The sequence below is a fragment of the Paroedura picta genome, chromosome 1 (assembly GCF_049243985.1).
Source record: "Paroedura picta isolate Pp20150507F chromosome 1, Ppicta_v3.0, whole genome shotgun sequence".
NCBI lineage: Eukaryota > Metazoa > Chordata > Lepidosauria > Squamata > Gekkonidae > Paroedura > Paroedura picta.
Genome location: NC_135369.1, coordinates 167301684 through 167324249, shown reverse-complemented (window position 1 = coordinate 167324249; position 22566 = coordinate 167301684). Strand labels below are relative to the sequence as shown.

The following is a 22566-nucleotide window of genomic DNA, read 5'->3' as shown; positions in this document are numbered from 1 at the left end:
TCTTGGAGGATAGGTCTACTGGTGACTCCCAGGCACAGTGACTAAAGTAAACTTCCACATTCAGAGGTTGGCAGGCTCTAAATGCCAGAGCCAGGAGGAAACATCAGGGGAAGGCCTCCACCTCTGTATCTGCTATTAGCCCTACCGAAGAACCACCTGGCTGTTGTGTGAAACAGAAAGCTGGGCTAGATGGACCACTGGCCTGATCCAGCAAGCGGCACTCAGTTCTTAATTGGAAGAACGTCAGCTTTTGATTCACCAACACCAATTTATCCACATTTCTTTTCAGATGATACTGAGCTACCCTGCTGGGCTGCACCTGCATGGCTGGGTGGTTGTGCCAGAACAGAGAGTTCAGTCCGGGAGGTTGGGAACCAAGGGAGTCAGAGTTCACCGCAGGTAGCGAAGTCAAGCCAAGCCGGGGTCAAGAGCCAGAGAAACAGTTAGAGTCAAACCGCAGTCAGAAGCCGGAAGCATTAGTCAGAAGCAAAGAGTCAGGAGTCTGGAGCCAGGGTTGCAGTCAGGAATGAATGCCAAGGATCAGGAGCCAGGAGTATAGTCTGGAACCGAAGCCAAGAGTCTAGAGCTGGAGTCATAGTCAGAAGCCAGGCCGAAATCAGGAACCGGGAGTCAGGCAGGCAGAGCTTCGCTGTAGCAAACAGGAACAAGGAGCTGTCTGAGAAGACAAGCAACTAACACACATGTTGCACCCATGAAGGACCTGCTGAAATACATCCAAGCTCAGTGGCGCTGTTCCTCCGGCGAGTCTTCAAGGCTGGCATAAGTGGGCACATTAGGCTGGGTGCCGATCTGGCTGGGACCAGGTTGTTCATCCTCTGGGGCATCGGGCTGGTCTTCAACTGGCCAGATCTCTAGGTGGTACCAGGAGAGTGCTGGGCCCATGCAGTGGATCAGGATCAGCTGCAACCTCTGGAGCACCCTCCGGAGGCTCAGCCAGGGGTCCAGCAGGCGGCATGACGGTTACGTCCCCATGCAGATCCTCCCAACATGCGCAGTTGCCATGTTATCTCAACAGGGACAGTGGCCGTATCTTGCAGGAGCACACAGCTTCACACCAATGGATATTTCATTGTTCCGGTTTTGCATTTGCTGACATACCATGCACATGCAAAATGTGGGCATTGCCCGTATTCAGACAACATACCAACCACGTGTCTGGGGACCATGGCAGGCAGCGCTTATTCCCGACATGTGTGGTTGCTCGACTCCTGCCTCATACGGATATAATATCTAAAAAGTACTCCTGTCAGATCTTTGTAAATGCAGAACAGCAGCCCATCTTCTGTTTAGAGATGTATCTGCACTAGCACGAAAGGGTAGGCTCCTTCTACGTCAGCCGCATGCTGATGTGCAAACGGCCCCTGCATTCTACAAGGCATCGCAATTCAACCGCTTAACCATCCACGGTGGGTCCTGTTTGTTTCTTTTTTTTAAACGCCAGGCCTCAGGAACCTGAAAAGCAGGGATTAGGAATCCACAACACACAAAGTGTTAAGGTTGGGGTGCAGTCTCTTACGGCACGCTCTCTCACCGTTCCGCAAGGCCCAACAAACAAGACTGCGTAACCCGCGGCTCTGCTTCAAACAAGCGAACGGCGACAGGCGCGAGGGCATCGCTTTCAATATTTACTGCACGTTAGAAAGAAGTATCCAAAGTCATCGATTTCCCTGTTAGCGCTGAAGATAAAACAGGGACGCTATATCAAGAGACTGGGGATGTATTTTGCCATCAGCTGGGAGAGCTATAGGTCCAGTTGTTCCTTAAGAAAGGGTCTCTGGACACTGGGATGCAAGCTTGTCAGCAGATGACGATGCAGCCTGACCTGGACTGCCAAGGCAAGCTCTCAGATCTCAGGAGCTAAGCAGAGTCAGGCCTAGCTAGCACTTGGAAGGACGACCTCCAAGGAATACCAGGTCGTGACACGGGGGCAGGCAAATGGCAATGACAGTCCACCTTGCCTGGCAGCCAGATAATCTTAAAATCTCCTGGCTACCTCACACACAGGCCATACGATAAACAAAGAACAACTAAGCAGGACTGGCCCTGGCTAGCACTTGGAAGGGCGACCTCCAAGGAATGCCAGGGTCGTGTCATGGGGGCAGGCAATGGCAAACCACCTCAAAATGTCTCCTGCCCGGCAGCCAGACAGCCTTAGCATCTCCTGGCTGTATTACACACTTGCCATACAATAACTAAATAAATAATATGCGGAACAAAGCGAAATCATTCACTAGAATTGACATACAGAATCACAGAGGTAGAAGGGTCCGTATAGGACATCTAGTCCAACATCCTGCTCAATGCAGGATCAGCTCAAGGATCCAGGATAAGTATCTGTCCAGCTGCTGGTTGAAGACTGCCAGTGAAGGGGAGCTCACCACCTACTTAGGCAGTCGATTCCACTGATGAACTACTGTGATTGCAAAAAATGTTCCTGGTATCTAGCCAACATTGTCCTACATGCAGTTTAAACCTATTACTGTGAGTCCTATCCTCTGCTGCCAACAGGAACCTTTCCCAGCCCTCCTCTATACCCTACATACATTAAGCTAATAATATAATATGGTGTAACACACTTATTTCTTATATTTTTATCGCAACCTCTTTTGAAGGAGCTCAGAGCATCATTCATGGTCTTCCTCCTTCATATTTCCCTCCTGACACCTCCAAAAGATGGCTTAAAGCTGAGAACACATGACTGGCTCGGTGTCACCCAGTGGACTTTGTGGAAGAGCTGGGATTGGAACACGGGTCTCCTTAATAACAGTGTGGAATTCTGACCACTGCAATCCACAAGCAAGATTCTGAAGTACGCAAAATAGGAACACTGTGGAAAAGGCTGCAGTGTCTGATACGTTGATCCACAGAGCCACACGATAGGGCTTTTTCATCATGGGTAAGCTCTGTTTTCTTGGGAGGCATCTCATAAAGATATAGCTTGGGTCTGCTAACAATGAAAAGTCCAGTAAATTCTTGACTTGTCTTGCTGACAACGTCAGGCCAAGTCACACGAGGAAAGGTTGAGGAAGCTTGGTCTGTTTAGCCTGGAGCGAAGACAACTAAGAGGTGATATGATAATCATCCTCAAATACTTGAGGGGCTGTCACACAGAAGATGGAGCAGAGTTGTTTTCTGTTGCCCCAGAGGGTCAGACCAGTACAAATGGGCTGAAATTAATTCAAAAGAAATTCCGTCTAAACATCCAGAAGTTCCTGACAGTCAGAGCGGTTTCTCAGTGGAACAGGCTTCCTCGGGAGGTGGTGGGTTCTCCATCTTTGGAAGTTTTGAAGCCGGCTAGATAGATCTGACAGAAATGTTGATTTTATGAACTTAGGCAGATTGTAAGTGGGTGGGCAGGAAAGGATGTGCCAGTGTTTGTCTCTTGTGGCCCTTCCTTGACTACCCAGTGAATTGCTGACTGCCGTTGTGGGATGGTAGGTGAATTTCCCCCAGGCCAGGCTGGATTCTGGAGATGTAGGGGTTTTGGTAGGGGGATCACTTGGGCATGAAATTGGGGTCATTGTGGGTAGACAGGTAGTTGTGAGTTCCTGTATTGTGCAGGGGGTTGGACTGGAGGTCCCTTCCAACGCTATGATTCTGTGATTCCCACAGGGCATTTCCATGAGCAGAAAGAGACATTTGGGACTGCAGCAGCAGGGGGGAATGAGAAAGTCATGGAAGGCCTTCTGCTTACAGTCATTCTCATGGATACAGCTGGAAAACTGACAAAGGTTAAACCACATTTATTTAGGGGACATAAAGATGAAACAAGGGAGAAAAGGGAAGAAAAACTGAACAGAAAACAAAAAGTAAAGGACAATTTGAAAAAAAGAAATCACGGAACGGTTTAAGAGAATCTGGGAATTTGTTGAGAAGAGCCAGTGTAATGTGATGGATCCTGAGCATGGTTTTCATCTGGGAATTATGACTTTGTCCCAAGAACATTTTGTTTGAACTTTGGCAAATCTCTCACTCTCAGATACAGTTCTCCATTAGTAAAATGTCATAATTGTCTTGAAGATACAATATGCTACTAGATGTAAAGCATGCTGCAAATTAGCAACAATTAGTAAGATCAGAAGGGCAATTAGTGTTGCACAGAAGCTAAGAGCGTGAGCTCTTAATTAGGGCATCCCTGTTCAAGTCTAGCCTCTGTTATTTTTCTTATCAAAACAAAAGGTTTTTTCCCTATCAAAACATGTTACATCTGTTTTAAATTCTCATTTCTTTTATACTTGCCTACAAGGCGCCTCACCATTCCTACAAAATCTGAATAATATTGCCTACCAAAGTTGAAGCTTATATTATTTGAAGCATCCTCTAAGGCACGACTGGCAATTCTTGTGTACAGGTTCACCCTATAAGAATGGACAAAATATCCAGAGGAGTAACATGGGAGGCTGCATAGCAAGAAAGCACCTAACCTAAGCCAACACTGCAGGCAATGGAAATAGAGTAGTGATAAATATCTGTATGTATTGTAAAATAGCCACTTCGCTTCCAATGCTGGATACCTGTTGTATTCTGAGCATACAAAGCTACAGTCAGTTCTTTAGGCATGATGGGATGAAACAGAACAGAATCAAAGGCATCTCAAGTTGGATGCAGAGGGAAGATCGGACCACCCAATCCAGAAAAGCCGAATCAAGTAGGGCTTCAAACATGAACATTGAGTGATTGATGTTGAACTAGGATCTGGAACAGCCAAGTTTGAATTCCCACCACCAGACTGCCAGGGGGTCAGTCCAACCCAAAATGGTTTACATCTGTTGAAATACGCAAGATCTGTAGCGTGCGTGCTTCAAGAGCATATGAGGAATATCCTACAGGGGGCATCAGAGGAGATGTGTATTTAGCATAGTTAGAATAGAAACTTCCTGATATTTTTCAAATAGTTTCTTCTGATGTCCTGATTGGCTTGACTGGTGACTTCCTGCTCCTTTGAACATACTTCTTCCCTGCTGCCTCCAGAACAGACAGAATGAACAGAACAGTTAGAGAGTTAGAAATCTCTCTCTCTCTCTCTCTCTCTCTCTCTCTCTCTCTCTCTCTCTCTCTCTCTCTCTCTCTCTCTCTCTCTCTCTCTCTCTCTCTCTCTCTCCAAAGTTGTTTCTCCTATCCTTATATTATGGAAGCGTGCTGGATGAACTTCGATCAATCACACACTGTTAACCTAACCAAACTCACAAGGTTGTTGTAAGAATAATATGGAGGAGAGTGAAGGCTTTTTTTGACCCCACTGGGAAGGTGGGTTGTAAATGAAGTAAACCAACAAACTTGAGAGGCCTGCTAGACTTACTGAACCATCAAGTCATCCATCGGTCTGCTAAACTCAGATGCTCCACGGAAGCAAGGTGCTGGACCATCCTCAGGACCCACCCAAGGAGCTTCCTTCTAACTGAAGTACATAAGTGATGCTGACGTGGCCATGACTGCTTTTCCTGGAAGACTTTTGCTCTGCAAGACTTTGCTGAATAATTAGAATGCTGTTGAAGGCCAAATGCCAGCTATTCCATCCCTTCCTCCCCCCCTTCCTTCTTGAGAAATGATGACATGAATTTGGAATGGTCACTGTGGGAATGTTTCCTGATACAACATCACACTGCCTTCACACAGGGTCACCGCAGGATAAATTCTGACTTTGTATCCACATTTCCCTCCAGAGAATTACTCGAATTTTAAACAGAAGTTCTCTTCTCTTTTACTTCTTCCAAGAAGGAAGACGCTGACTTCACAATCTGGTTGTAATCTTGCTACCTATCACTATGGACCAACCACAGATTTTGTTTTTACACAAAGAAAGGATAAAGTAAGAAGGGATGAGGGTTTTGAAGAACCCTTAAAACTTTTCCTTCAAAATCTTCCTTCAAAATCTTCCTTCCTTCATCTCTCCGTCCCTCCCTCCCTCTAGATCAGCCTTTTTCAACTTTTTAATTGTCGAAGACCCCTTAAATAATTTTTCAGATCTCAAGGTGCTCTGGAAGTGATGTCAGCCAGCCACGCCCCCTGCCACACTCCCAGAAGTGACATCACTACCCTCACCCTCAACCTTCCTTTTGCTCCATTCCCCAGCCTCTACTACTACTATGGCAGATCTGCCTCATGTAGGCCGAAACGAAGAGTAGGAGCTGAGAAGACAGCTACACCATTCCAGAGCTCCTGCGGACCCCCTTCAGAACTCCTCCGTACCTCCAAGGGAACACAGGGTTGGGAATCTTTGCTCTAGATTCAAGAGCAGTAGAACCTTAAAGACTAACAATATCTTCTGGATGTGTTTACCTTTATCACTGTCAAGGCTTGCTGAACCATTCTATCATTCATCACCCTTCTAAACTTAGTTGCTCCCTGGAAACAAGCTGTTTGACTGTCCTTGGCTCCTAACCAAACAAGCTTTTACTTTCCAAAGCTTATACCCCCGAAACCATGTTGGTCTTTAAGGTGCTACTGGACTCAAATCTGGCTCCTCTACTGCAGACCAACAGACCAACTTCCGTTTTTACATGACTGATAAGGACAATTTGAATGAGATACGGTCATTCATGAAGCCAGGTGACCCATGTAATTGATTTGTCCATCATGTTTCCTCCCACAGTCCTCTCCTTCAATTGTATCCTCACAACAACTCTGTGAGGTAGCTTCAGCTGAGAGAGTGTGACAGGGTGAGGTTTGTGACTGAGCAGAGATTTCAAGTCAGGTTTCCCCAGGTCCTAAACCAGGGGTGGCCAAACTGTGGTTCTCCAGAGTTTCATGGACTACAATTCCCATGAGAATTGTAGTCCATGGACATCTGAGAAGAGGAAGAGGAAGAAAAGATGGTTCTTATATGCTGCTTTTCTCTACCCAAAGGAGTCTCAAAGCGCTTACATACGCCTTCCCTTTCGTCTCCCCACAACAGACACCCTGTGAGGTAGAAGAAGAGGAAGAGCTGGTTCTTATATGCCACTTTTCTCTATACAAAGGAGTCTCAAAGCGGCTTACAGTCGCCTTCCCTTTCCTCTCCCCACAACAGACACCCTGTGAGGAGGTGAGGCTGAAAGAGCCCTGATATCACTGCTTGGTCAGAACAGCTCTATCAGTGCTGTGGAGAGGCCAAGGTCACCCAGCTGGCTGCATGTGGGGGAGTGGGGAATCAAACCCAGCTTGCCAGATTAGAAGCTGCTACTGAATCCAGTTGAGTAAACCCATTCCCTGCATGTTAGATAAGGCACTTTCAATGTGCTTTCACAGCTGGATTTTCCAAGAATGCCTACTTCTAAAGTGCATTGAAAGTGCATTATCCAACATGTCTGAAATGAGATAGGATGAGACAGACTCCCTTAGCCCTTTAGGAATGGTGGGGTATAAATTTAGAAATAAATAAATATTTATTTAGAAATAAATAAAAATGCCCACACCAAATAATGCCCTTCCAATCTACTTTCACCACACTTTAGTGATCATTTGAAAGTGGATTTTGCTATCTCATAGTGTAAAATCAACTTTTAAAGTGCATTATGCAGCATGCATCAAGTAGCCAACATGCCCACCTAAATTCCTAAATTCCATCTACTTACTGGGACTAAGGAAAATATGTTTCTCTAATAGGACTTCTTGTTATTCATTACTTTATAGTGCTTTGGATGACAAACCGGACTTCAGTCTCAGCAAAGCAGTACCTTGCCAAAAGTTGCACCTTGCCAAATCTGCTCCAGCAACACAAGCAAATGGCTACCAAGCCAGGTGAGTTCACCCCAAGAGCTGACCACCATACCAATACAATACTTCTTGCTAAGGTAAATTAATAAAGAGAAAAGCAACAGAAAATAATTTCTCTGTCTCCCACCTGCCCCCACAAAGGAGCCCTGGGAAACCTGCCCAATATTTCACACTCTGCACAACTTAGAACCCAACCTGCAACTGAAAACTTGTATGATGGAGGCTGAAGAACAGTCTTCTCGTTCATGACAATTTCTGCAAATGCTTGGACTGCGATTCAAGGGCATCACTTATCATTGTAGAGTGAGCTTCCACGGGCACCTTCATATCTGGGGTTTGTTCCTCACTGAACACGGCAACAAATCCAAGTTTGTCTCTAAGAACACACTCAGGAGGGAGATACAGTAAATGGGCCTCCTTGAGAAGGGTACTCACCCGATCCAGGTATTTCTAGGCTGATTGCATAATTTTACATGTGTAAGAAGCAAGGGTGGTTTAAATGTCCATACACACACACACACACACAACAACATAATGTGTGAAGCAACCCCATGGAGGGAGGGTCAACAGAACCAAGGCAAGAAGAGAGAACTGAGGATTTTTAACATATTCTTGTCTCAAAACTGTTCATAGTCATTCTTTTCAGCCCAAGGCTGTCAAATGTTTGCATGATGTTTCTTAGTTCATCGCAAGTTCATTAGTCAGAATATTTCTATAGGGGGGAGAATTATATAAGACTATTGCACAATCAGAATCAAATTATTAAGAAATGTTTCTTGGGGGGAAAAATCTGTGTTTGGGGGAACAAAACCCCTAAAATCCCAAAACCGAGAGACCCTTGCTGGTTACCACGTCCTTCCTCATCATCGTTTCAGCACACAGATTACACGCCGGTTTGGTTTTATATTTGATGCAAAGGCAAAGACCGCAGCGATTGCTGATGGTGTAATGGGATGTGATCAGTAGCCAAGTTCCTCTGCCTCATTAAAACACACTTAGAAAATTTAAAAAAAAACTTTAACAAAACAGAGCACCTTGATGCGGAGGTTACCCATCCGCAGGCTATTTCACACTGACTCTGGGATACTATGGCTTGAACTCAATCTCTAGGGTACTATTTAATTCTACGTTGCAAAGGCAGGATGGATCTCTGCAGTGTGGAAGAGTTTTGAAGCATTGAATCGATCTCTTCCCTTGCAGGTCACCAACTCTGTCTCAGGACAGAAAGCAGCAAGAAGCCCCCCAAAACTGACCAGCCCAGAGCCCCCAAAGCCCCCTCCCCTCAAAGCACAAAGAGACACAGGATGGTCTAGAATCTAGCCTTACGAAACCCTGCTTCCACCCGGAAAACACGTTTCCTAAAAAGACCAGAAATACTTTCTTTTTAAAAAGGCAGGGGACCAACGCTGTTTATAGGAGGTTCCCCCAGGACCCCATGATTCCTTCCTCACCATTAGGCAACAGCATTTATAAAGATCTGTTCAGGGGGAAAAGAAGTTCATCCCATTATTCCTTCCTCAACTATTAGGCAACAGCATTTTTAAGGATCTGTTGGGGGGGGGGGGAGAAAGAGAGAAGTTCATCTCAAACTAATCTTCCAAACAGCCCCTGCCCCCTTTTGAACAGTCGTCCAGAGCACAGGCAACTGCCCGAGGGGTGCCCTGCTGAACCAAAGGTTTCCTTTGGGCTTGTGCCTATATTAAATTTCATCATGACTTGGCGTGGATAGCATGGCCTCTGAGCCTGTGCAGTCAAATCCCAGCACAATCCAGAGAAGTTCCCACACCCCAGCCCTCTCTGGACTCCGCCCGGACGCCTTGGCTGTCATCGATAAACAGTGTTTCCCCCACCCCACCCTTCATGCAGGACCAGAGGGGGCAGGCGCCATAAATCCGTCCCAACCGCCCCCAGTTCTCTTAATGGGCCGTCCGGAGTGACAGGAGAGCCGTCGGGTCAGCGGCAGAGCCCCTGCTTTGCATGTCCAAGCCCCTTGGGGTCGATCCCCGGCCGCTCCAGCTCGGCGCCGCCGTCAGGAGGATCCCTGCAGGAAGCCGCTGCCAGTCCGAGCCGGCAATCCCTGACCTTGGCCCGGCTCAGTCGGAAGCAGGCGGCTGGCATGTGCGGAGCCGCAGAGCAGGGGACGGCGCGAAGTTTGGTTTGCAGGGGGCGCGCGCGCGCGCGAGGCAGGCAGGCAGAAGCAATGCAGGGCGGGCGGCGGGGGTGGGGAGGGGGAGACCCGCGGAAAGTTTGGTGCAGACCCCCGGCTCGGGAATCCGTGGCGGGAGGCCGGCGGTGGAAGGGCAGCTGGCGAGGGGAGGAAATACCTGGCGCGCAGGGCGGTCGCGGAGCCAGGGCAGCCGCAGCGTTAAGTCCCCGCCAGCAGCCGCGGCTTGCAAAGACGCTCGCCGCCAGTCCCGGCCGGAGCGGCGCGGGAGGGAGGGGAGGGAGGGAGGAGACGCGCGGGGAGGGGAAAGGGCGGGCTCAGCCGATCCGCGGTCCCTTCCCGCCACCGGCACTGCGGGGAAGGGCGCTGCAGGCACGCGGGGAAAGACGGCCGGGACCCCCCCCCCCCCCTCAGCCATAGCCTAGAGGCGGGAAGAGGCAGGCCGAGCGGCCGGCCCACAGGCACCCCCGAACTTCTGCCTCCCGCGTCCTTTGCACACGAGGCCTGGGGCGTTTGGGGGCTCTCCCCCTTCCCCCCTCTCCCCGCCGCCTGCTCCAGCCAACAAGTCGGCTTCGTCCGGCTCTGCGCCCAGTGAGACGGGAGGGAAGGCACGGACTGGTGCCCGCCGGGTCCCGCTGACCTTCCGGAGGCTAGGGGAAGCCCACCCTGCGAAAGTGGCGGGAGGGGCCTTGGTCGCGGTGACCCCCCTCTCCCCCAGCAGCGCCCTTCCCGCTGGTGGGCTAAATGGAGCTCTCCAGCTCCCTTTCCCGCATGTTCACAGAACACCTTCCCCCCAGGCCAGCCGTCGAAATGCGCGGGGCTCCAAACCAGCGGAAGCTCAGGACAGGCAGGGGTTGTGGGTGTCCCCCTCCCCCGGCGCTGGGGGAGAAGCTGAATAGAGCGCGCGCTCCCTCAACTGACGGGGGGAGGGGAGGGGGCGCTCAAAGGCATCCCTCCCCAGCCCATTTCCCGCCTTTCTGGCCCCCTTATATTTGACCTGGCTCCCTTATATTTGTATGGTTATCCAGCTACCGAAATTAGACTGGGGCTACAACTGCAGGGTACAGTAAGGCTGGTGTGTGTGTGTGTGTGTGTGTGTAAATACCTGTACAGCCTCGAGCATTAACCCCCACCCCCCCCAAGACACACACACAGGCTTGAGCAAAATAGAAACCTGGAATCAATACTGCTGTACAGACAAGTGGTGCTAACAGTACAAGCATCGGAGAGAGAGCGCACAGCCTCATTCCCGCTCTGTTCTCATGAATAATGGAAGCAGGTCTGCCTTCTTCGCTTCAGGAATCCAGGGGAAATGCTTGAGGCACAGTTGCCTGCTCTTTGTGCACCCCCCCCCCAGAAAAAAAAGACAGGAGTTGGGTCAGGTTCCTCTGGCTGAGAGGGCCCTGGCTGGCGTCTCTGGGAAATTGGCTTTATCGAGAAACGTGTAAGCAGAATTCAGAGAAGGCAAACATACTTCTACAAGCCGATTGCCCCCCTCCGATTCCTGTACGGTCAGATAGCCTCAAAACAACACCCCGTTTTTGCTAGCTTATTTGGGGCAAACAGACTGGAGGTCTGTGTTCAGAATTGAGGAATTCTCAGATTTTGCTATCTGAAATTTGACTGGCCTTGTTTCTAAAGTGGACCTGTTGAATTAGAATTCTCCCCTCGTTCCATTTGGGTTTTTAAGTTCTAAAGTTGATATAACTGAACACGACCCACATGCAATTAACTTCAACTTTCAGATCCATCGGATCCGTCTCCATTGTGTGCGCGTTAATGAAGGCACAGCAAGTGTCCATCCAGATGTGATCACACATAGAGTCATATCAAGATTCTTTGTGTGGGACCTTTTACTGATACATTTGGGCCCAATGGCCTTATACACACCTCTCCTGCTGTGTCAGTTTAATTGAAAGGATGAGTGGGATGCATTGCACGTTGAGATTGTAGGAGATCTGAAGAACAAGACACCCAGGTCAACTTTTCCTTAGTACATCTCTCCTGGAGCTGCTTTTGGCCTTGTTCTTGGGCCACTGTAGCTGAAATCTACCATGTGTATCTGAGGTCCACAGTGTGCTAGATTAATAGAGCTGATCAACACGTTGTCATTAGGGAAGTGGAAGGAGGAGGGGGTGGTCAGGAGTGGGAGATGGAAGGTGACTGGCTGGCTGCTGGACAGACAGGCAAGCCGGTTGGAGGAGGCACTCAGGGGTGGGACAACTGCCCTGAGTGGGTGTTAAGCACTGAGTGGCACTTAAGCCATAAGATACGCTCTTCCTCCAAGGCCTTACCAGAAATATATGGTGGAACAGATTTTTAGCTCCAAGTCCTTACATCTCCAGACTTCAACTGTTGTTCTGGTCAACACACTTCTAGCTCTTTTGTTTTCTCTTTTATAGGCATAGGCAAGGATAAGGAAGTCCATACCCTTAGCTACAGTCATTCCTCACGCTTAGCTACAGAACTGGGCTTTTCATTCTCAGAGCCTCTCACTTCCAATAAAGGCTACACTTTTTTCGACTTCAGTTCCTGCGGATTACCCAGAATCTTCCCATCCCTTTCATTATCTAGGCAAGATTCAGGTGGGCAGCCATGTTGGTCTAAAGCAATAGAACAAAGGTGGCCAAACTGTGGTTCTGCAGATATTTATGGACTACAATTCCCTTGAGCCAATGTCAGCACATGCTGGCAGGGGCTCATGGGGATTGTAGTCCATGGACATCTGGAGAGCCACAGTTTGGCCACCTCTGCCATAGAGCAAGGTTTGAGTCCAGTGGCACCTTTAAGAACGCTTGTACCCAGAATTAAATGGTACCCCCTGATGCCCCCCCTTACATGACTAAATATGACCTACCTAAGGGTTCTGTTAAAGTTGCTATCTTTGTTGAACAGTGTTCTGTTGAAATATCCTAGTTGATATGTTATGTTATGATTGTTATATTTGTTGTGATGTTCCATGTAATTACCTCATTATGTTTTATGTAAACCGGCCAGAGCCATATGGAAGGGTGGCATAAAAATACGAATGAATGAATGAATGAATGAATGAATGAATGAATGAATGAATGAATGAATGAATATTGCTCTATTATGAAGAGAAATTGTTTGGATTTCTCTTTAACCAGTTTCTCTCTGAAATCCAGCAAACCTCTCTGTCTCCCTCCCCCATTTTAAGTAATTTGGAATTTGTTTCTAATCAACTCCATTTTGATCAAAGAGAGGAGAGGCAGGAAGGGAGGTTCTGCAAAATTTCAGCATGCCGTTCTGTGGATGCTCAGTCCTAAACCACCATCTTGTGTGTAACCTCAAACAGCTGCCAGATCTGCCATCCCAAAAAGGTGCATTGATTTCTCTGTAAGGGGAAATCAGAGAGAAATGGCAGTATGTGAAAAAGTGAAATCTGGGAAAAGAAAGAAATAACCGCCCCATAACATCGCCATCTTGCTCTTTCAACTTTTCACTGTCCTCGTGAGTAGCAAAGCTCCTAGGCCAGGGGTAGTCAAACTGCGGCCCTCCAGATGTCGAATGCTGGCAGGGGGCTCATGGGAATTGTAGTCCATGGACATCTGGAGGGCCGCAGTTTGATTACCCCTGTCCTAGAAAGACAAAAATCTCTGATAGCGACCAGCAACTGCAGTACTCCCTCTGGGACTCAGCACGAGTTGAGCGGAGGCTCCTTGTACGTCCACCATTCCTTAATGTTATTGTTGGTATTATGTTAATGTTATAGTTGTTATTCGCCTTGTTGTTCTATAAATGATGTTGCCTGTATCGTTCTCTTGTTCCATGTAAACTGCCCTGAGCCTTTGGGGAGGGCGGTATATAAATATACAATAAATAAACAAATCAATAAATGCTCCAAAGCCATCAGCTTCTCATCCACACAATGGATCGCCTTTGCCTCCCCAGGCTGGAGGTTCTATAGTTCAGGGGTAGTCAACCTGTGGTCCTCCAGATGTTCATGGACTACAATTCCCATGAGCTGGCAGGGGCTCATGGGAATTGTAGTCCATGAACATCAGGAGGACCACAGGTTGACTACCCCTGAGTACCACTTAGGTCAGTTTGGACTCCTCCTCACGAAAGCTTTCTGGCATTTCATTAACATTAATTTGTTCATTCCCCACCTTTCCACTGACACTCTTGGGACCCAATTTGAGCGGCTCCTTTGCCGCTGGTTTAATTTCCTCTGCAAATTGCTGCTGCAAAAGACTGATTTCTCTTTAGGCAGAATGCTAGTAATGGATGGGGGGCTGCATTCCTGACAAGGAGGACCACCTGTTCCCACTCCTTCCAGTGGGGATGAGCTGCAAGGATAGTACTGCAGGAGTAGTCAACCTGTGGTCCTCCAGATGTCCTCCATGAGACTACAATTCCCATGAGCCCCTGCCAGCTCATGGGAATTGTAGTCCATGAACATCTGGAGGACCACAGGTTGACTACCCCTGTCCCTGTGCAGATAGGCAGAGGCTTGGGTTGTCAGGATGGGGAGGGAGGGTTGTCGGATCCAGGTTGGGAAATTCCTGGAGATTTGGAGATGAACAGCCTGGGGGGAAACAGGAATATCAGTAGGATACAGTCCCCCAGAGTCCAACCTCCAAGCATCCATCTTGCCAAGGGAGCTGATCTCTGAAGCCTGGAGATGAGCTGCAATTCCAGGGGATCTCCAGGCATCTCTAGCAAAGCCACAAAAAGAAGCCAGCCACAGCTACAATTTAGGGTTTTGCAAACTCAGGGAACCTATATATTTAGAGAAAAGCTTTATTTTAAAAAGTAATTTGGGAGTTATGTTAACTGTAAAAGTAGCTAGGGGACAGATCCCGAATCAACCTTGCACACCTTCCCTTCATACCATGCTGCTGATTTAGCCGCACCCACCACAAGCTACTGTTTTACTTGTAGGAGAAAACACAACTAAATATGGGCCTGCATGTTTTCTCTTGTACAGCAAATAGCAGAGGGAGTTGGAGGATTAAAGTGGGTAAACAGAGAGATCAATGCTAACTTCCCCTCACATCTGCTATGCATTTCTGATCTGATTTGCTTTCATGACTGCCTTTACCTTTTTTCAACAGCAAAACAGTACAAGGTCCTGATTTCTTTATTTCTTTAAATAGCTTTATCTTGCATTCCTCCAGCTAAGTAGGGCTCAAGCAGCTTGCATATCTAAACATGAAGACAAAAAAAAGACATGCCCCCACTATTTTGTATGTATCTTGTAAGGCGGCAGACATGCAGTCTGAAAGGCTGGGAGTTCGATCCCAGCAGCCGGCTCAAGGTCGACTCAGCCTTCCATCCTTCCGAGGTCGGTAAAATGAGTTTGCTGGGGGGTAAATGGTAATGACTGGGGAAGGCACTGGCAAACCACCCCGTATTGAGTCTGCCAAGAAAACGCTAGAGGGCATCACCCCAAGGTTCAGACATGACCCGGTGCTTGCACAGGGGGATACCTTTACCTTTTGTATACCAATATTTCAAATCAGAAAAATTTCCCTACTTGGTCATGCAGATTCCAGCCCTTTGAAGGATCAGCTCCACATACAGTGCCATTTAACAGCACCTCTGACTACCTGCCAGGTACAAATGGAAAACTGTCTCCTTGAGAGAATCTTTTCCCTGAAAGGGAAGGTGAGCATGGACTTCTCTCATCCCATGCAATGCGGCCTTCACTTTAGCTACCCAGCTGAATGCTCAGCTCTCTCGCCCTCTCATTCATAGTTCCCCAAACTGCTGTTTCTAATGGACATGCACACCTGCCCTGCAGGGAAATTTCCCATGTCATAGATGGAACATTAAACATCTTTTGTCAGATCCCCGCTCCTATCAAGTGCCAGCTTAGGCGGAGCGATAATGATAGATGAACTCCAGCTACTCAAGATGCAGCCAAGAGAAAAGGGGCTCCTAGATTTTCGAGGCATGATTATGGTGCATGATTGTGGCATTCTTAATACTATATGTGCATAGTATTAAGTGGCTTCTGACTTACGCTGAGCCTATGAATTAAAGTCAGTATCAAAATAAGGAGGCGGCATGGTTTCAGATAGCAGCACAGTTTAATACATTTGCTTCTTTCTCAGTCTGGAGTTAAGAGTGAGTACAACTCCTTTTCCCCATGTTCCTGCCCACACCAAGACCTGGAGTGGACTACCACAGTCTAGAACACCAGCCTGGATTTTACGAACAGAGTTATCAAAACATCACAATGATGAGAGGGAGAAAATAAGGCCATGCCACATTAACAAGGCCTCCCAGTGAACTTCCTGTCTGAACGGAGGGAGTCTGATTTGAACACAGTTCTCTCGGATCCTAGCCTGATACTCTAACCCAGCCTTTCAATTTTTTTACCATTGAGAAACCCCTGAAACATTCTTCAGGCTTCGAGAAGCCCTGGAAGTGGTGTGGTTGTGTAGAATATGGTTGGGAAGCATAGCTATGGACCCGCCCACCTGGGGCCCCTCCCCTTCCCACCCCCTCCAGGCCCATCATTGGCCATTGGGGGGGAGGGAGGTCAACATGACCATATATGGTCATATTACCGGATAAATGTTTAACAAATACAAAAACGAATTAACTCCCACCCATTCAGGAAACCCTCCTAGGGCAGTCAAGAAACCCCAGGGTTTCATGAAACCCTGGTTGAGAAAGCCTGACAACCACTACAACCATGATAGCTCATACTGTGGATATCTAGCAGTTAGCAGTGACAATTCTGCGGAAAACATTTAAGTTTAGGTCTACTCAGGCGGTTTTCTAAAGAAGGAGATATGAATGGTTTTGAAAGAAAAGGAATTTATATAAGCGGCCCAGAAAGTGAACAGATAGCTATGAAGGGGCAAGAACAGATGACTGTGTGTCTCACATAAGCAAGAAGAAAGAGAAGTTTAAGAAAAGAGCACCCTGAATGAATATCGTAGAACACATCAGCCACCAAACACAGATCATTAAACATCACTGCATCCACATAACAATTTTTCATTTACTAGAATTTCAGAACTGTAATAAATCACACCCTATCCCCTTCCAGCGTGGCGTAGTGGGTAAAGAGTGGCGGATTGTAATTTGGAGAACGGGGTTTGATTCCACGCTCCTTCACATGCATCCAGCTGGGTGACTTTGCACCAGTCACAGAGAGCTGTTCTCGCAGAGCAGTTCCCTTAGAGATTTCTCAGCCCTGCCTACTTCACAGCATGTCTGTTGTGAGGAGAGGAAGCGAAAGGTGTTCGTAAGCCACTTAGGACTCCTTCAGGTAGAGAAAAGTGGAGTATAAAAACCCAGTTCTTCTGCATGCCATAAGGTAACTAGTATAGGCAGGATTGCCAGTTCTGGGTTGGGAGATAACTGGTGATTTTGGAGGTGGAGTCTGAGGAGGATGGGGTTTGGGGAGGGGAGGGGAGGGACTTCAGTAGGGTGTAACGTTATAAAGTGGCCATTTTCTGTTCTAATTGTAGGATATCTCCAGGTATTACCCGGAGTTGGCAACCCTAGTTTTAGGGATCACTAGAGCTGAATAACATCTATGTGGCATCTCTTCTATGTGGCATCTCTTCTATTCAGGCAAAATTCATGTTCATCCACATCAATAAATTGGGCCTCCCTCCCCATCCTGTCCCCCTCCCTCAACTTCTACCTCCTAGTGGCACCTGTCCTAGCAATATTACCATCTACTGTGATTACCGTAATCAACTGCCAGGAATGGAAGCTGCAAATCTCTGGTTTTAACGTTTGCAGATATTGTTTTATTTATGCTTGATTTTATTGTTATTGTATACTTATGTTGTTCATCGCCCCAAGACGTCCAGTCCAAGAGGGGAGGTACACAAATCGATCGATTGATTAAATAATCTGCTAAGAAATAGCTATGTTATATCATGCAACTGAGTTACGTTCAAATCCAGAACCAGGTTTATTATGGAGCTTGAATGGGCATAACATCACTTCATAAACTAGACTACGCTCAGGTCATCCCTCCTCCTTCCAGTTTCCATGTCCTACAATCTTGTGCTTCGGTATCTGCCAATGAGCTCTGTTGCCTCTACTATAAGATCACCACAAGCTGCCTGCACAAGGCGTCATACTTTCTTCCAGTAGTGCTGCAAGGCATGCTCCATTCCTTCTCCTAATTCTCTGCATTTGTATCATGCAAGAGTTGGTAGCAGGAAGGAATTATCATTATTGCTGTTGGTGTTAAATGAGATATGTCTGTGTTATGTCTGTGGGCATTTGGACGCAGATGCAAATGAGGGTTCTCTGCTAGCCAAGGAACTAACCAATCAAGGAACCTGATCACTCAGCCACAGCCAATCCCATTGCTCTGTGTAGGGCCAATCCGATTGCTCTGCGTAGGGCCAATCCGATTGCTCTGCGTAGGGCCAATCAGATTGCTCCGCTTAAGGGCCAATCGGATCGCTCTGCTTACAGCCAATCAGAGGCAGCAGCTGGCTACCTGAAAGGCATAAAAGTGCATGAGTTTGCCTGTTTTTCTCTGTTCAGTAGTTGTAGTCTGTTGCTGGGGTTGCTAAATAAAAAGAGCTGTTTTGAAGACGTGGAGTCTGTGATCACTGAACCCACAGACTTAATACCCCTCCCTCAGGGCCGTGTACAACATGTTAAAGATCGACATAAAACAGTTCCAATAAAAACCATATGCAGCAAGAGCATTTAAAACTGACATTCAAAGGGCATTTCCGCCCCCTTTAAATGTAGTGAAATGTTTACCTTACATAGTCGTTTTATTCTGGCCCCTCCATATGACGTCGCCAACATGCAGCATCTGGGCAATAACCGGCAGGCTACATCCTCCATTTTAAAGCTTGGGAATCGCATAAAGTACCAACCTGTTTAGCACGAGCTTCCGGAGAGCAACCAGCAGGCAACCAGTAGAGGGAAAGTATGGAAGCTCAAACGCGCTAAAGGCGCCTGCCTTGTCCCACCCTCACCCCACCTCCCTCCCTGTTCCCGGTCATGGGAATTTCTTTTTTAAAAGGTCTAACATCCTGGAGCAACAAATAGACGGACAAGCATGCAGGCGATGCCAGAAATAATTTCCCCCACAAAAGTTGTAACACAAAGCATGTCTCTCTAAAGTTCCCCCACCCCCAAATCAGGAACAAGATTGATTTTTAACAGTTATATGCATATAGGCTAAATGGAGAACTATAAATTAAAAAAAATATATAGCGGGCATCGCAGGACCTTTAAAACATGGAGAAAGGGGATTGGCTGCCTGGATTGATTGACAGGCGGAAAAGAGTCGCGTGTAAAGCGCGTTGCTTTCTGCCATTTCCAGCAGCACTTGTGTGTGGGGGGGTGAGAAGTGCGGAAAGGCAGCAGATGAAAGCAACACAGCAAAAAGGTGAGGAAGGGCTTGGAGGTGTGATAATGTTTAGCGTTCAGCTGATGTATTTTTTTCTGATGTGTGGAAATGCCCTAAGAGCCTCAACATTTTCCTCAAGTTGGAAAATGCCATTTTTAAAAAAGATATAGGACAGTTTAAAGCAGAACTCCAAATCTCCTACAACCAGCAAACTGCAGAAAATGCTGATATGGGACATACAGAAACAAACACACACACTTAACCCTTTCTGTAACTGCAGAACTACTGAAGTCAACTCATGCTTTGGCTAACTTGTTGGGATGGTGTTGTGGTCATCATGAGTAAACTTGACCCCACATAGACAGATCCAAGTGGATAGCTGTGTTGGTCTGAAGCAATAGAACAAAATTTTAGTCCAGCGGTACCTTTAAGACCAACGTTTTATTCAGTCAGCTTGTGTGTGCACACACACTAACTCAGATTCAATGAAATGGAATTACCAGTCCATGCATATAGGTAGAGGGGGAGCAGTAAATTAGCATACAGCATAATGAAGATGTCTAGCAGATTCAAGGACCAAGCAGAAATAACAAACTTGGTTTATAAGGTTAATATTTTTTCGGGTTAAATTTGGGGGGGGGGGTGAAGGAAATAACTATGTCAAGCCTGGAGATTAATGGACAGATGTTTCCCTAATCATGGAATGCTGAGAGTAATTAACTGAGAACCTGCTATCTGTCTCCTCTCAAGCAAGATGCTGCCATGCTTGTCTTTCAGGCGCCACTAGATTTCTGTTTTGTTTCGCTACAATAGACAAAAGATACACAAGCAGACCCAGAAAAACTCCAGAGAAATGGAAGACTGTGCATGACCAATATCAAGATGAAAGGGCATGTAGGCTGTGGATACAAACAGGAGCAGGGAAGTCAACATCTGACAGATCTTAATAAATTTGGTACTTTATGTCAGGTGTGCAAATGCAGATGGCACATTTGGAACTTGGCAACCTCCCAGTGGGCACATGCCAAGGCCAGGAGATGCGACCAGTTTGCTGATGCCCCCTGACATAAATGATGGCTGTGACAGGTGAATAATGATCCAATCTCATAGAGCCCCCTTCTAAAATGAATGAACTGGGGCAATAAAGAAATTAGGGAGGTGCCGGGAGATAATGAGAAGGCTGTCTCGATCAATGAATAGGGAATACATAATGGGAAGTCAGGAACCAGGAAGAAGAAACTATACTAAACACAGACTCAGCCTGGGTTTCGCAAGAACAAGTCATGTCAGACCAACCTTATCTCCTTTTTCGAGAAAGTGACCACCTTGCTGGATCAGGCGAATGCCGTGGACATAGTTTGTCTGGATTTCAGTAAAGCTTTTGATAAGGTTCCACATGATATTCTTGCTCACAAGTTGGTAAAATGCGGTATGGATCCTAATTCTGTCAGGTGGATCAATAACTGATTGACAAATCGTACCCAGAGGGTACTTATTAATGGTTCAGAATCTTCTTGGAAAAGAGTGACAAGTGGAGTACCCCAAGGATCTGTCCTGTGGCCTGTGTTGTTCAACATATTTATTAATGATTTGGATGAGGGATTAGAGGGGATACTTATTAGATTTGCAGATGATACTAAACTGGGAGGGGTAGCAAACACAACGGAAGACAGCAACAGAATGAAGGGATGATCTTGATAGGCTCGAGAAGTGGGCTAAACTGAATAAAATGAAGTTCAATAGGAACAAATGTAAAGTTCTGCATTTAGGTAGGAAAAACCAAATACCCCAATATAAGATGGGGGAGACTTGTCTTGGCAGTAGCAAGTGCAAAAAGGATCTAGGGGTCTTAGTAGACCATACATTGAACATGAGTCAGCAGTGTGACTCAGTGGCTAAAGAGGCAAATGGGATTTTGGGCTGTATCAAACGGAGTATCGTGTCCAGATCACAGGAAGTGATGGTACCGCTTTACTCTGCTCTGGTTCGGCCTCACTTGGAGGACAGCGTTCAGTTTTGGGCACCCCAATTGAAGAGGGATGTTGACAAACTGGAGCGTGTCCAGAGGAGGGCGACAAAGATGGTGAGGGGTTTGGAGACCAAGATGTATGAAGAAAGGTTGGGGGAGCTTGGTCTTTTTAGCCTTGAGAGGAGACAACTGAGAGGGGATCTGATAACCATCTTCAAGTATTTAAAAGGGTGCCATATGGAGGATGGAGCAGAATTGTTCTCTCTTGCTCCAGAGGGACAGACCAGAATGAATGGGATAAAATTATTTCAAAAGAAATTCCATCTAAACATAGTGCAGGGGGTTGGACTAGATGACCCATGAGGTCCCTTCCAACTCTATTATTCTATGATTATATGAATACTAAATATGAAAGAAGTCTGAGGAAAGGATAACCCAAAAATGTGTTCTGGGGTTGGTTGAATTATCAGGATTGGGAAGATGCTGGTAAGGACTAATGGGTTAGGAACTATGTTTTGAGAGAGGGTGTGGCTCAGTAGTAGAAATTCTCCTTTGCCTCCAAGTTCAGCATCTCTAAATAAAAGGAGGAGGTAAGAGGTGATGTGAAGAAACCTTTGCTTGAGACCCTGGACAGCTAATCCCAGTCATCTTGTTAGACCAATGGCCTGCCTTTATTTATTCATTCAGTTTATACACCGCCCCTCACTATGACATCTTGTAGCCCTAGTGCAGGGGTGGCGAAACTGGTTCTCCAGACATTCATGGACTGCAATTCCCATGAGCCCCTGCCAGCATATGTTCCGCACAGGAAAATCCAGCTGCCAAAGCACATTAAAAGCACATCCAACAAGTGCAGAATAAACCCTAGTATTATAAACCAACTGTATCCTGGTTGATTTGTATAAAAGAGTTTATTAATTCCCTCCCCACCAAGGCAGTAAATGCCCCACCAACACTACCACAACATTGCCCCAATGCTGAGCATAGGCAGATCACTGCTTAATGGGGGGGGGGGGGATGATGTAACTAATTCTTAACCCAGAAGAGTTTTAAAGTATAAAATGCATTCAAGAGGAAAATCAATCTGAATAGTATCTATACTGCTGTTTTCCCTGGGAAGTATCTCTGCTGTAATAAGTTCTACATTCTAAAGAGCCTACTGTGGAATTGAAAACAGACTTCTCTGTAACAATACAGGATTCACTGCCATCTCACAACTGTTGTAAGAGTAGGCTTGGGACCCATGGGGCGATGCTAGAAAAACATCCAGAATGTACAATGAGTTTTTAAGAGCTGCATCGTCAGTTCTGGGGCTGATTATGGACTCTTGATATATTCATCTTAAAAGCAATACTGGAAATGAAATACATTTCTCATAGAACTCATTGGTAACATTGTTCA

The 22566-nt window shown here is 46.8% G+C and overlaps 1 protein-coding gene across 1 annotated transcript in view; it reads right to left on the bottom strand.

The window, feature by feature from the left end:
- Positions 1–10147, bottom strand: part of KCNS3 (potassium voltage-gated channel modifier subfamily S member 3) — a 50755-nt gene extending 40608 nt beyond the window's left edge. Inside the window, exon 1 of the mRNA XM_077311241.1 lies at positions 10041–10147. The gene's annotated coding sequence lies outside the window, so the exon portion shown is untranslated. The remainder of the gene's footprint in view (positions 1–10040) is intronic.
- Between the last annotated feature and the right edge of the window lie 12419 nt (positions 10148–22566).